At 39.0% G+C, this 14107-nt stretch overlaps 1 protein-coding gene and 1 long non-coding RNA gene across 2 annotated transcripts in view; one reads left to right on the forward strand and one right to left on the reverse strand.

The window, feature by feature from the left end:
* LOC309495919 overlaps positions 1 to 14107 on the forward strand; it is a 102154-nt gene that overhangs the window by 87945 nt on the left and 102 nt on the right. The window contains exon 2 of the long non-coding RNA XR_014204879.1: positions 13233 to 14084. This is a non-coding gene — a long non-coding RNA (uncharacterized lncRNA). The remainder of the gene's footprint in view (positions 1 to 13232; positions 14085 to 14107) is intronic.
* The window catches only part of LOC309495895 (uncharacterized protein), a 95502-nt gene that overhangs the window by 31109 nt on the left and 50286 nt on the right, over positions 1 to 14107 (reverse strand). The window lies entirely within an intron of this gene.

Consider the following 14107-nt stretch of genomic DNA (forward strand, 5'->3'; position numbering starts at 1 on the left):
GTATTAACTAAACACTAATTGAAGAAAAAAATATATGGGAGCGGTACAGGAGCGGGAGTCAGTTTAAACAGGAGCGGGATGGGAGTGGGAGTCAATTTACCAGGAGCGGGATGGGATGGGATTATTTTTTAAACTTTGGTCTGGGAGTGGGACGGGACAAGATTTCTTTCTATGGGAGTGGGACGGGACAGGAGAGAAAATCCACTCCCGTGTCATCCTCTATTCTACAGTCGCCATTCATTATGTTTACTGTGGCGAGCAGGACGAGGCTGAGTGGCGCGGGAAACCGGCGCGAGGCCGGTGGCCTGATTACTGATGAGCGAGACGCACCGGTCTCATATCTCTCATGGAGGAGCGGAAATTTTCTTAGCAATGTTAAAACGCACATCAACCGGTCACTTGTTTAGCGTTCATGTAAACACTACATTCAGATTCACCAATCGGAATGAATTCAGTTAGATTGAAACAAAAGGAGTGCATGTAAACAATGAATGGCGACAGCAGAAAGCAAAAGCCGAATCCCGGACATTTTGGGCGATCTCGACGGCCGGACATGTCCGGGAAAAAGAGGATGGTAACCCCTAATACTCAGCTTTCTCCTACTACTCAGCTTTCTCCACAGAACAAGAGCCTGTTAGCTTAGCTTCCAAAGAAAGACGGCTGATACTATGTGTACATTCTGTGAGTGAGATCCCACCCTCTATGGGCGGGTTGAAAACATGCGGGACAGCCCCTACTACTGGCTGTAGTCTTTAGCCTCTGGCCAAAAAATCCTCCGATGACACAAAATGACGATTTTTGCGTCATCGGAGGATTTTTTCCAGACAAAAAATACATAAATCTCTCATCTCAGGGGGATGTGAGGGTGGAAAGCACGGTAATTCGAAAATACTACAGGTTTTTTACTAATACAAAGCTTAATGCTAAATCCTGAAGTATCCCTTTAAGTCGAGTCGAGTTGATGAACAAATAAACCTCAAGATGAGACTCGAACGCAGGTTGCCTTGTGCACAGCTATGGCATATGACACAGCCCTGATCACTTTCTTAATTCAGTTGGCTTCTGTTATTTTAAAAATATTTGTGCATTCGAATGCTCAAGATGATGTGAAATTATAACAGCCTTCTGTCTTTACCGTCTTGACTTCTTTGCTCGCTTTCATTGCTTTTGCTAAGCTGAACAGCCAAAGTTCTCTCTCTCACCGACGGCCCAATGCAGATTCAACATGCTGAATCACCCCAAAAAACCCTGACAGTGTCCGACTAGAACCAACGGTGCGGAAAACACAGAAAAAACAGACCAACATTGCGGGACGGCCGACCGTCGGCTTGGTGTGTCCCGGCTTTAAAGCTTCATGGCAGAGAATTCAAGTTGACTAGTTGACTAGTTTGTGCAACCCTTCCTTCTTTCTCATGTGGTCAAACTGCCAAGAATTTTTTTAGCATTCTGCATACTTCTCATACATAATACTGTTAAACTTTTTATTTTTGCTTAACTTTGACAGCCCTAAAAAAATAAATATATATCCTTCACAAGGTGCAATATTGGCATTGCTTTCAAAATCAATAAATAAATTCTGAGGGGGCACATGCTTTAGCACTATGATCAAGACTCTTCCACCCTCTCTTAAATAATCCTCTTCTCTTCCTCTCTTTTAATCACAGCTTTCATCCGAGTGACATCGAGTCAGCCTTCTGCTCGTGGCTCAGGTCGGCTCAGGTCTTAAAATTAACCCTAATACATTGCTTACTGCTAACTGCATGCACTTTTTGAGTGTTCTAAAGCAGCTCCTAAAAATGTATCAACGTAAAGACAATTACAAGAGCATGTGTACTCACTCACACCAATACAAATACTCTCTAAGGGGGAGGGGGGTTAACATCACAAAAATGTGTTAAATTCTGCACATCGAATGCCTGACAGGCAACCATTTCTTTGGATGTGTGTGTGAGAGAGAGAGTGAGATGCTTTGACAGCGCTCCATCTCTGCCTCAGACATCAGCAAATTTACCAGCTAGCTAGACCCTTAGAGACAAGCTTTAAATATCCAGTAGGATCATACATATACACTGTGACACACACACATAAACTCTGATCATTCCTGTGCTTCATATGGCTGATTATACAGTAGAGATCAAAAGAACTCTGTCTAAGAGTGAAGAGGGTGTCTGTTGCTCTCTCTCTCTCTCTCTCTCTCTCTCTCTCTCTCTCTCTCTCTCAGGCACGTACTGTACATGCAGCCTCCCATCACTTTTACATCCAGAAAGCTTCCAAATGCATTGTGTCAACAATGACAATCATTATTCCCTTCAGAAAAAGTTGACTTATCTACCCAGAGGCTAACTGTTTTCCTCAAAGTTGAGCTTTCACAACCAAGGAGAATTAAAGGGACAGTACAGTATCCAAATCATGTGTCATTAGTATCCCTTTGAAACAATCAATCATAATTTTTTTACATTTTCATGGAAAAGTGTGTGAAAAAGTGTGTTTTATGATCGGTCACAATTGTGACCGGTGGGATACTGTGTTGTATCAACCATTGGACAGACTGAATATAGGTCTATTTGACCTGTGCAGTGTGTGTGTTTGTGTGTGTGTGTGTGTGTGTGTGTTTCTCTGTGTGTGTTTCTCTGTGTGTGTCGAGATCAGACATCAGAGAAGACGTGTGTGTGTGTGTGTGTGTGTGTGTGTGTGTGTGTGGAGATCAGACATCAGAGGAGACGTGACCGTGTGTGTGTGTGGAGATCAGACATCAGAGGAGACGTGACCTTGTGTGAGTGTGTGTGTTTGTGTATGTGTGTTTGTGTGTGTGTGTTTCTGTGTGTGTTTCTCTGTGTGTGTCTGTGTGTGTGTGGAGATCAGACATCAGAGGAGACGTGACCGTGTGTGTGTGTGGAGATCAGACATCAGAGGAGACGTGACCGTGTCCGTGTGTGTGTGTGAGTTTCTGTGTGTGTGTGTGTGGAGATCAGACATCAGAGGAGACGTGACCACGTGTGAGTGTGTGTGTGTGTGTGTGTGTGTTTCTGTGTGTGTTTCTCTGTGTGTGTCTGTGTGTGTGTGGAGATCAGACATCAGAGAAGACGTGACCGTGTGTGTGTGTGTGTGTGTGTGTGTGTGTGTGTGTGTGTGTGTGTGTGTGTGTGTGTGTGTGAAGATCAGACATCAGAGAAGACGTGACCGTGTGTGTGTGTGTGTGTGTTTCTGTGTGTGTGTGTGTGTGTGTGTGTGTGGAGATCAGACATCAGAGGAGACGTGACTGTGTGTGTGTCTGTGTGTGTGAGAGTTTCTCTCTCTGTTTGTGTGTGTGTGTGTGTGTGTGTGTGCGTGGAGATCAGACATCAGAAGAGATGTGACCGTGTGTGTGTCTGTGTGTAAAATTAGGTAGAAAGTAAGGTAGAACAGTTAGCCTATGTGTATTAGCATGTAGATACAATGGGTTATCCCACCGGTCACTATTGTTGCCGTTGACATGTTTGTGAGTTCTATGACCACATTAAACAAAGTTGAGTAATTGCAAATGCATATATCAATACTAGACACCTTAAAGATGATGTGTACCAAAAATCTATGTCCTATCTTTATGTTAACATACTTTACCACCCTTTTCTTTGGGAGCTTTCTTGCTGCCATCCTCTTGTCTTGGCGCAAACAGGAAGTAAACAGCTCTGGTCATGTGACAATTTACAGTAAACATGCGACACTGCACATATTTCATTGAGACCCTCTACTATTTCAATATCAGCTGGAAATGCATTGATAGATCATTCAGTAAAATTTTTATAGCCTTAGAAATTTAAAAAAAATTTACGGTCACTATTGTGACCGGTGGGATTAAATGGGTTAATATGGTTTATAAGCTGTTTTCCTCATGGGGACCAACAATGTCCCCAGAAGGACATGAATTTTGGATATTGGCATTTTTGCGGGGATATTTTGTCCCCATAATGCAAGATTTACCAAACCTCACACACACACTAGGGTTGCAACAATTAAATGATAAAATTGATCATATAATCAAAAATGAAAATAATCAATATACTAATTTTAATATATTAATATTAATCATATAAGTCATTGTTACATCCCTATGTGACATTTGGATGTGTTGTTTGGTTTTCTGACGCTCTCCATTTTTACTTTCACTTTCGCAGGAGACGTGTTGATTGGTTCCCTCTGTTGTCAATCATCTGAGAGGGGTGGGATAAACGTGCTGACATCAAACCGTAATTTGCGACTGATTCGCCACTGGAAGCCGGGAAACTATAAAAAGGACACGTCAAACCAGAAAGGGAGACTTGCCTTTGTATAGATTTGAGCTGTGATTGCTCACTTTGTGGTTTGATTGTATTTGTTTTTATTTTGAGTTAACAGTTTTGTCAGTGTGTTTCTGAAACCATGTGGACCAACATTATCTTACACTATTTTGGTTCCTTCATTCTTGAGATGCTGAATTACACTTTTAAACATAAGTATTGGGTTTCAACTTACATATCTAATGATACAAATGTAAAAAAAAAAAAAATATAATAATAATAATAAAAAAAACTTTAAAGCCATTCAAATGTTGATTTAGCTTACGAAGATGTGATTATATTGTTTATACTCTTTATTATGTACAGAAATGAACCATGGCGAACATATTTAAGCAGTTTGTGAACCCTGTTTTGTTTTCAGACAGTTTAATATAACTTTCAAAAAAGTCTAGTACAAACTTTACTGTATAGTTGTGTCCAGTTTTTATTCTTTACTAAGATGTCTGCATTTTCTGGGCCATATTCATCCACATGTCTCTCTAAAGTTGTGTGACTTTCTATCTTTTATGGAACAAAAATATTTAGATTTTGAAGGATATTCACATGGCTCTTTTACATCTGACAGTTCAAAGCGAGAATGACTGCTAAACTTCAAAATGACAAAAGTGCACAATAAAAGTGAGACGAATTCTAATCCATGAACAAATCAGTATGATTTCTGCTCAACTTGTGAACCCAAGAATGCCTGGGAAGGTTTTCCTATGGTGACAAATCAAAATCCAGAAAGCACCATATGAAGAATGGGGCCCTGCAAAACTGCACGAACAAACACAACAATAATGGTGTGTGTGTGTGTGTGTGTCATCGTGGTATTTGTAGCCGCCAAGTAACCCCTTGTTAATGTTCAGGTGCAAATGAACCGCAAGAAAGGTTATGTCACCACGGAAACACAAGTGTAATTGAGGTGACCGCTGGAGGTTAATTAGCCCAATAAAAAGCTGGTGATTTAGTGGGTGGGTTTAGAGGAGAAGACCTGATGTCATCTTCCTGGTTAGCAAGTTGGAATTTACTATGCAAATTAAAACATGCAAAAATGTTACACAGCCATCTAATTTCACACACATACACCATTTTCACACATTATTGTTATATTATGAATGAAGCTAGCTTACTACATAGCCTACTCTGTATATACTGCCTGTTTTTAAATAGCATATAAAACAGAATACATTACGCGAAAATAAACATCTTGAACAGTAGTGTGCTAAATTGTTTTCTACATTGTTGTCACAATGCATTTTTAAAGGTGCTCTAAGTGATGCTGGGAGTGTTGACATTCGAATTGTTGTCAAACAAAACGGAGGCTAGCTAGACCCTCCCTCCTCCTCATCCCATCTCCTCCCTCCTCCCCTCCCTTCCGACATAAAGGAAAGTCAAAGTAGTCACTAAAAACAAAGTTAAGTTTTACTGATACTTCATTCAATGTGTAATGTCACCAAGTTAGATAAATGCTTTTATATATTGCAGAACAGAATGCAGAAAAAGAGAAACATTGTCTTAAAATCGTTTCGCCACCTGAGGTTATAACTATAACTATACAGTAGCTCCCATACAAGGACGCAATAATAGAGCATCACAGTCCCGCCCACAGCCCGAGAGCGCTTCGGTGCCGGAAGTAAATTTCCCATTCATTTCTCCCATTGACGTTTTCGAAAATCCGTATCTAAAGAGTTTTAGAGCATGTCTGAGGATAACCAGCTACGGCTGAACTCATAGGCATACAACATATCATTTCGAGTGAAAAAACGGCGAGAAAATCCAAAAAAAGTCAAAGGTACAAGACTGTGTACATATTTTCATTTCCGAGCGAAGGAACTACTCATCCCATAAACCACCGCGCCTCACTGAAGTCGACTGAAGCCACAACCGCGAAAGAGCCTTTAGAGCGACTTTAAAATCTGACGACAGCCACGCGAACTTTTTCTTGTGCCGTTTATAGCAGTTCTTTCAGTAGTAATCGTGTAAATAGACTGGAAAGCATGGCTGGTGGTCCGCGGCTCACGGGTGCAGATCTGGCAGTCCGCGCGGCGTTCTGCTCATCAGTTTCAGCGGCCCACGGGCAGGTTGCTGACAAATGCCTCAACAATTTCCCACTTGTGATCCATGCTCATTTTATTCATGAAGTTATAGTTCATCCTTAATTTTAATAACATTTAATGTATTTTCTTAATAACAACAAGTGAAAATTAAAAAGTGAAGGTCAGCAAACCAGAAAGTGCATCATATTCAGTTTATTAACTTGCCATAAATTATTACACAAATGTTCAGTAAATGCATGAAGAGCTCTCTATGGCTCTGGGTATGCCTAAGCTAAATATTGTTTTGACAGTGGCATCATAAAATGCTTGATATGACTCATACCATATATGAAGACTCCTCGGTTCAAATGACACATCAGTGATACAGTGCAAAAAAACGCAACAGTTTTTTTTATTTATCTTGAGTCTTCACGAACTTTCGCGGGGTTTACACGAGCTCCACCAATCAGATGCATCACTGTGGGATTGTGGGATTGTTTAGGATTGTGGGTAATGAAGTACTTCTCCAAGACATCGCGAATAAAAGGCATTTATCTCAAAACAAGGTTAGTGCCCCATGAACTTTTGGCGGTTATATGAGCATATACAATCGCTTAGTACAGCCGTAGCTGGTTTTAAGTCTACCATGTATGGTTACGTTTTTATGGCTTATACCCCAACTGTCAATGGAGAAATTGTATTGAATTTTTACTTCCGGCACCGGCTGTGGGCGGGACTGTGATGCTCTATAGCAAGATAACGTTAGCTTCGCGTTTCCCAGTGAGCATAAACAACTTTTGTTTTTTTATAAACAATTGCTCTATATATAAATACTAGGGCTGGGGGAATTAACGCGTTAATCTTTGCGATTAATTTGAAATGTTTAACGCGTTAAAAAAAAATAACGCAATTGACGCAGCGCTTTTTTTTTTTTGCCTCGTTTTAATGATTTCCTGTTGCGTCTGCTATTAAAAAGGACGATATATGCCGTCCCGCCCCTCCATGTTCGGCGGTCAGGTTTCATTCTCGGGCAGCTTTCATGAGCGGGTCTTTTCCGCTCGGTATGTGCGTCGCGCTCTGTGCTCCGCGCGCGTGAGTGTGTGTGTGTGTCGGTCGGTCGGCGCGCTCTGTGCTCCGCGCGCGCGCGTGCGTGTGTGTGTGTGTGTGTCGGCTCGCTCTGTCGTTAATGGCCCAGCAGCGGCGAGCTCTCCGTTCCGTGTGTGTGTGTGTGTGTGTGTCGGCGGCTCTGTCGTTAACGGCCCAAAGGCTTCAATCATGTACTAAGCACTGGAAAAGTAAAGTCCACTCAAGTAACGTGAAATTTCTCTGTTGACTTCTGTTTGCTGAGCTGGTATAGCCATGCTGGGCAACAATGGTAAAATGACCTGCTCTGATCACATGCTCTGGTAATAATAGCTTTGTAGGACTATATTTTGTTTTAATAATTAATAAAATAATAATAATAATAATAATAATCTGTTAAATTGATTATGTTGATTGATTATTGAAAAAGAATAATATATTGATATATTGATGTTTAATATTTTAATATAGGGCTATTTTCTGTTCCCTTTTTTTCCTGTGTTGTTTAATTAGGTGATTCTAAGTTTAAATATTGATGATTACAAGCTTGGGGGAAGCGCAATTAATTGCAATTAATTACAGAAATTGTGCAATTAATTAGTTTTTTTTTTTTTTATCGATTCCCAGCCCTAATAAATACACTTGCTAACGAAAAATGGATTTACCTGTTCTGCAAAAACAGAGCAACTGAATGTCTGATTGGAAGCCCTTCTGCCGGCGGAGTTCTCGCCACATTTCGAGGGTTTTTCCGATGTAAATTCGGGACTTCGCGCGTTCCTTATCCTTGTCCCTCTTCTTTGCAATTTGTTCATCGGAACGTCGTCTCTTTAGTCGTGTGTCGGCCATAATTCAAACTTCCCTCTTCATGCTTCTCTCTCGTCTCTCCTCCACACCCCCTTCATGTCCACGCGCACTAACCCCCAAACCACACCCCTCAAATACTTCTTGTCGGTGATTGGCTGGAGCACTGTTTGTTGTGTTTCGTGGTGCGGGTGAGCCCAGTTTGTTTTTGTTGCCGTTTGTGGAGCCTGTGGTGTCTAGAGAGACCGTGTTTTTTTACAGTGTGTTCAGGGGACAATGACAAAAAATGTTTTGGCCTAAAAAACGCGTGACATCACTTAGAGCACCTTTAATTTCAGCAAGATGCATCTTCTCAGAAATGAAAACTGACATTTTGTATTTTAATCAAATTTTATATAAACGTCTTAATCCTTGGCAGTTCAGTTAAATGAGTGGAGGGTTAGTATGGTAGTGTTGTATTCTGAACCATTTATTATTTTTCAGAACTGTGTTTTGAAACTTTAGTTTTTGTGCTTGATTAAAGTTAAAAGAGAGGACGTTTACACAACACTGTTTTCAACTAAAACAGAAAAACTTTTTATGCTTTTTTTTTTTTTTTTGGCTGTTCATTTACACAACAACATATGATGGCTAGATTATTGTAATGCTCTACTGGGTGGTTGCCCTGCACGCTAAACAAACAAACTCCAGCTGGTCCAAAATGCAGAACCAGGACGTATGACCATATTAGCCCGGTTCAGTCAACACTGCATTGGCTCCCTCTTAAATATTGCATACATTTTAAAATCTTGCTATTTATTTACAAAGTACTAAATGGTTTAGCTCCTCAGTACTTGAGTGAGCTCTTAACGCATTATAGTAAAAATTCTGGCCAGTTGATATATCAAAATCAACTGCTGGCAGTAGATTCTTTCCCTATCTAGCAGCCAAACTCAAGATAATTTTTTTAACCAGTATTACCCTAGTGAAAAGAAAGTATACTTTATTGTATTTGAAATATATTCCCTTTTTCAATAGTACATTGCAAATAACAAAAATTTTACTATCTTTAAATATATTTAAAGTATATTACATCATGCTTTTACCTATTTTCACAATACAACTTTTAACACACTTTAAAATAGGCCTAATTGTATATAGAAAAATATATTTTAGAAAAATATACTTGAAGTGAAAATTCAGTTAATTTTTTTAAAAGTGTATTTAATTGCACTTTATTAGATATATATTTTAGGTATATTTTAACTGTGTGCTGGAAATTATCATTGTAACAATGCATTGAAAGTATACTTTCAAAATACAATATAGTATACAATAGTATTTTGTACAAAGTAAAGCTAAGTTTTATTTGTCCAATAATGTACATTTGTTATTGAAGACAAAGTATGCAATTAGTATTTGGAAAGCCAAAGCTATTAATGAACCTATACTTTTTACTCAAATATATCACACCACGATAGCCTCTTGAGCAAGTGAGCCGACATGTGCTTCGGGAGACCCGAGTTCGAGTCCGGCTCGTGGACCTTTCCTGATCCTGTCTCTCCTCCCACCTCACTTCCAAGTTCCTGTCTAGCTACTGTCCTATCCTAATAAAAGTGAAAATGCCACACATTTTTTTTTTTTATAAAAATTATATATAAATACACTTGCTCTATGGTATATTGCTTATTATGTTTCAAAGACACTCGTAATGAATTTGTAATGTACTTGAAACACAGATAAAGTTCACTTTAATATCACCAATCAAGCATGTAATTAGTCCCTACACAGGCATATACTTAAAGTATAAAAGCCTGGTTCACACGGGACGATTTTAAAATTGTCAGCCGATTTTCCAAACCTGAGAGACCCCACACACGGGGATAAAAAATCACGGATCTAACAGTTTTGGTCGTACAGTGTGTGGTGCGCAGCCACACGGCAAAATCAACACATCACACACGAACCGATTTGATCGCGCAAAATACCTCAAGATCAAACGTGACTTCAGAGTAAACAATCATGGCGGACGAAGAGGATGCAGTGGCAATAGTTTGTAGTTTGTTTTTAACCGGAAAAAAACGTTATCAAAAGAAAAGGCGATGATCTCTGACGTCCACCGGACTTTCTGGTGCGCCATGCCGCCGGCTGTTTTGATTATATTTCCCGGTGTTTCCTCGCCGCCTCGTCACCTCGCTTTCTGATTGGCTACACTCCACAGTCCACAGGCTGCGTGCTCGGGGGACACCACACACGAGAAGAAATCGGGCCAAATAAATCCAACATGTTGGATATCCCCGATTTGAGATCGGAGCGGTCCCGACGTCCTTCCGAGCAGACAAGAGCAGCCGTAACACACCACACACGGCAGGAATATCTGATCAGATTATTTTACGATAATCGGAGCATCCTTAAGATTGTCAGAAGGAGTGAATCGGGGCTAAAATCGGCCTAATTATCCTGCCGTGTGAACCAGGCTTAAGTATACTTGAAGTTGGTCCAATTTCGTACACAAAAGTACACTAAACACACTTAAAGTTATGCTTTACAATTTAATTACAACTAAAATATACTTAGTACGAAATTAGTTGTTTCAAAATAGCACAGGTCAAGTTAACTAATCATTAACACACTTGAAGTATACTGATAATTAGTCAGGCTGCAAGTGTACTTAGCATATCATTTTTTGTCACAAGGGTATTATTGACTAAAATGCTTATTTCAGACACTATTTTGTATCCCATTGATGAAAATCGCCTTCTAGAGCTCCAGGAGGTGGTGCAAGAAGGGAATGGAGCAGTAGAAAAATAGCAGGTTAGTTTAAGCATACTGCAAGCACAAAGCCTGAGGGAAAACCAAATATTTAATACCATTAAATATACTTTTATCAGCAACGCAAAAAATGTAACAGAGGGAGGCAACACATGGTAATGATGGTTTGTGTGAGAGAGTGTGTATAATATGAACAATTCACCCAATATAAGAATGTGTATAAAATGTCCTACTGGTGTCTTGCAGCGAGAGTCAACAATATAGCCATAGCCAAGCTCTCACCTATTCATCTTTTAAAAACAGCATTGCAATTAATACATTTGCCATTGACTGAATTAAAAAATATATATTTATGCTGGATACACGAGAAGTGATTTTCTTATTAAAATTATAATAGAGTCCATAATGCAACAGGAGTCATTTATTTTTATTTTTAGGATTAGCTCTACAAAAATGAACTAATCCTCCATCTCTAGTGTTGTCTACCTTTTCTCCCTTCTTCCAGAAGAAAAGAAAAGGGGGAAAATAATTTAAAAGAGTGTGAGTGTTCTTTGAAACCAATTCACGGCTTATTTTAGAGTCAGTTAAAGAGGGGCCGGAATGAGAGAGTGAATGAAATAAAAGCAGGTTGAGAGAAAGAAAAGCTACATGCAGAACAAGGCCACCTTTCAAGCATGCGGCGTCCTTCACGCAGTTTAAATGGGCTGGCCACTCATCCATACCAACACGAGAGTGAGAGAGAGAGAGAAGGTGAGGTAGCAGCGAGCATTTTTACACAGAAAAAAAGGATTGAATTTTTGGCGAATAGCATGGCAGATGACCTCTTCTATTGTGCCATGTTCTTGTTTTTTTACCCTGTCATTTCAAGGTAAGTAGAGAAGAGGAAGCGATAGCAATAAGAGAGAGATAGCTGAGCTAGTTTATACACTCAAGCTGAAAAACTATTATACCATATTTACATGATAACACCTTTTATCATCCATCACAAGCTATCCATGGCATCCTATAATCCACCCAACATGCATCGCCGGAAACGTCAGCTACTCCTAAACCTCCATCTGACGTAGAACGCCTTCAGTTTATCGTCTTTAGAAGCTGAACATTAGGGTTCCGTAATGCTGCCATATCACTTTATGAAATTACATGTGCTGAGAGAGCATTTACTTCTGAAAGCATAGCCTAATTATCCTTATGGTTCTCACCTACTCTTTTTTTCTTCAGTAGGTGTCGGGGACTGCTTCTGACCTGAGGTATGAAATTCTTTTACAGTTTGTTCTGCAAACTCATTTTATTCCGATCCCTTGGCAAGAGCCTTTACATGGAGTAGTATAAATAGGTGGTGTGCACAAGGATGAAATGCACTCAAATTTCTGATTATGGGGCTCCGAGACGATGATGCCGAAAGGCTCTGACAGCAACATTGTACATGAAGAAAAGTCCCTTAGAATTTTTTATTTTTTGGCTTTTAGTTCATGCTTTGTGAATCTAAATGCCAGTGTGTTCCTACAAAGTAGACAAAATAAACATTTAGCAGAAATATATTATAGTACATCCCACTAGTATATCCCAGCATAGTATACCAAAGCAATAAGCAATATACCACATAGCAAACCTCAGCTGCGTGATTGTTTATTTATCCTACTTGCAAAATATTAACTGTATTATCACACAGATAATACTATGAATTTCGATATATTATATCCAACTTTATCTATACTGTACAGTGATATACACTATATAGCAAATCTCAACTGCCTGATTTTAGCTATATTTCTTTGCAAAATGTAACTATATTATCAGCCAGCTGTTTATACAAAGTTGGCTACATAAGTATGTTCAACTTTATCCGCATTAATACAGAATACTTACTCGAGTATATATATACTGGAGTAAATAATAATAATTGATTATGAATTAGATTAACAACTTATTTTTAATCATAAACAATTTATTAAAATGTTTAAGAATACCAGAATCCTATGAAATGTTTTTTAATCAGAAAATTAATATATCTTTTTATGATTTAATACAAATATATGATAAAAGAAACAGTGCTAATCAAAGGAAAATTTAACAATTTATTTATTTATTTTATTTTTTGGCAAAGTGCTGCAAATCAGAAATTTACTAAATTAAACCATGGGCAAGTATATATATTCCTTAAATGATGTTTAAATAAATTGTATTATTGTTGTTGTTGTTGTTGTTATTTTGAGAAGTACATTCTATTGTAGGCCTATCTTTCTGTCATAATTTCTTCTAGTTAAAGCAACGCTATGTAGCTTTTCAACCTTCATAATATATTTCCAAGACCCTTGTGATGGAACATCGACTTGCAATAGGTTGAATGACACGTCTGCCATAGCCTGACGGGGTCTGTATCACTTTTACTGGCACTACGTGACTTTGGGGTTCAGGTAGTAACCCGGGCACAAAAAGAACTACAAAATTCGACTGCTTTTTCGGCATACGTTACTTCCCCCACCACTTCCTCAAATTTGGACGTGAGAGGCCAACCAGCATTTGTTTTCCGGCTTTCATGCGTATGTTTTTGTCATGGCCAAAGCAGCAACAAAAAAAAAAATAATCAGAAGTAAGCCTATGTCTAAACGGCGTGTACAAGTTTGGTAGGAGCTACATTCTTGCAAGTAAATAATACATGATTAGACGGACAAAATGATCTTTTAGGCTAAGTAGCCTAATGACTGCAGGCTGATAGTCATGTTTGTTTATTTATTTTTCTGGTGAAAGTGTCTTGCCTCAGGCTATAATGCAAATCGATTTTTCAACTTTGCAGATTCATCTATGGTAGCTTGATATTATAATATTGACGATATATGGCTATTACCTACCACACAAACATTGAATTGAATTAGCATTCTGTAAAACAGTAGCCAATAGGCTACTATAATGATGCTGGCTTGTAAACGTGAGCTACGCGATCTTTTGGCGTTAGAAAAAAATAAAACCCATCAAATTATATTAATATGACATGCTGAAATATATGCCACTGTACCTGGGATGAAGACATTTCACACGCAACGCAGGCAGTCTGCCCAAGACGTGAGAACTCCTTCTGCAGATTTCGGGGGTATCGGCTTGTCAAAAAATGCATGTGTATCCCTTAGTGTTACCATG

The sequence above is a fragment of the Leuciscus leuciscus genome (genome assembly GCF_965113295.1).
Source record: "Leuciscus leuciscus genome assembly, chromosome: 3".
NCBI classification, from domain to species: Eukaryota; Metazoa; Chordata; class Actinopteri; order Cypriniformes; family Leuciscidae; genus Leuciscus; species Leuciscus leuciscus.